Here is a 1,852-nt window from a genome sequence, read left to right on the forward strand (position 1 = left end):
ATTTTTGCTTTTTAGATGGTTACTCTGGTTTCTCTCAAATACCTGTGTCAGCTGATGATCAAGAAAATACTACTTTTACTTGCCCTTTCGGTACCTTTGCTTATAGATATATGCCTTTTGATTTATGTAATGCACCTGCTACCTTTCAAAGATGCATGATGGCTATATTCTCTGACTTTTGTGAAAAGATTTGTGAAGTTTTCATGGATGATTTCTCTATTTATGGATCCTCTTTTGATGATTTCTTGAGCAACCTTGATCGAGTTTTGCAGAGATGTGAAGAAACTAACCTTGTCTTGAATTGGGAGAAGAGCCACTTTATGGTTAATGAAGGTATTGTCTTGGGGCATAAAAATTCCTGAAAGAGGTATTGAAGTTGACAAAGCTAAAGTTGATGCTATTGAAAAGATGTCGTGTCCCAAGGACATCAAAGGTACTCCATCCGGTCCTTTTTACTCTGCATATAAGAATTGTCTGAAGTCAAACTTCGCAAAGTTTGACCGTATTTATATGAAAAAATATCAACATCTACCATGTTAAAGTTATACAGTATGAAACTTTAAGTCATGACGCATCTGCTGGTGTTGATTTCATGTTGTGAATGTTGGTGTTTTTTCTATAAAGTTGGTCAAACTTTACGAGGCTTGACTTCAAACAAATCTTATATGCAAACTAAAAAGGACCAGAGGGAGTATAAGAAGTTTCCTTGGTCATGCCGGTTTTATAGGAGGTTCATTAAGGACTTCTCAAAAATTTCCCTGCCTCTGACTAACCTATTACAAAAAGATATTCCTTTTGTCTTTGATGATGATTGTGTAGAAGCATTTTATATACTTAAGAAAGCCTTGATTTTTGCACCTATTGTTCAGCCACCTGATTGGAATTTACCCTTTGAAATCATGTGTGATGCTAGTGACTATGTTGTAGGTGTTGTTCTAGGACAAAGAGTTGATAAAAAATTAAATGTTATTCAATATGCTAGTAAAACTCTAGATAATGCCCAGAGAAATTATGCTACTACTGAAAAGGAATTCTTAGCAGTTGTATTTGCTTGTGATAAGTTCAGACCTTATATTGTTGATCCTAAAGTAACTATTCACACTAATCATGCTGCTATTAAATATCTTATGGAAAAGAAAGATGCTAAACCTAGACTTATTAGATGGGTTCTCCTACTACAAGAATTTGATTTTCATATTATTGATAGAAAGGGAGCTGAGAACCCCGTTGCAGACAACTTATCTAGGTTAGAGAATGTTCTTGATGACCCACTACCTATTGATGATAGCTTTCCTGGTGAACAAATTAATGTCATAAATGCTTCTCGTACTGCTCCATGGTATACTGATTATGCTAATTACATTGTTGCTAAATTTATACCACTTAGTTTCACATACTAGCAAAAGAAAAAGTTTTTCTATGATTTAAGACATTACTTCTGGGATGACCCACACCTTTATAAAGAAGGAGTAGATGGTGTTATTAGATGTTGTATACCTGAGCATGAACAGGAACAGATCCTACGCAAGTGTCACTCCGAAGCTTATGGAGGACACCATGTTGGAGATAGAACTGCACATAAGGTATTGCAATCCGGTTTTTATTGGCCTACTCTCTTCAAGGATGCCCGTAAGTTTGTCTTATCTTGTGATGAATGTCAAAGAATTGGTAATATTAGTACACGTTAAGAAATGCCTATGAATTATACACTCGTTATTGAACCATTTGATGTTTGGGGCTTCGATTATATGGGACCGTTTCCTTCCTCTAATGGGTATACACATATTTTAGTTGCTGTTGATTACATTACTAAGTGGGTAGAAGCTATTCCAACTAGTGTTGATCATAACAC

Source organism: Triticum urartu, chromosome 2 (assembly GCF_003073215.2).
Source record: "Triticum urartu cultivar G1812 chromosome 2, Tu2.1, whole genome shotgun sequence".
NCBI lineage: Eukaryota > Viridiplantae > Streptophyta > Magnoliopsida > Poales > Poaceae > Triticum > Triticum urartu.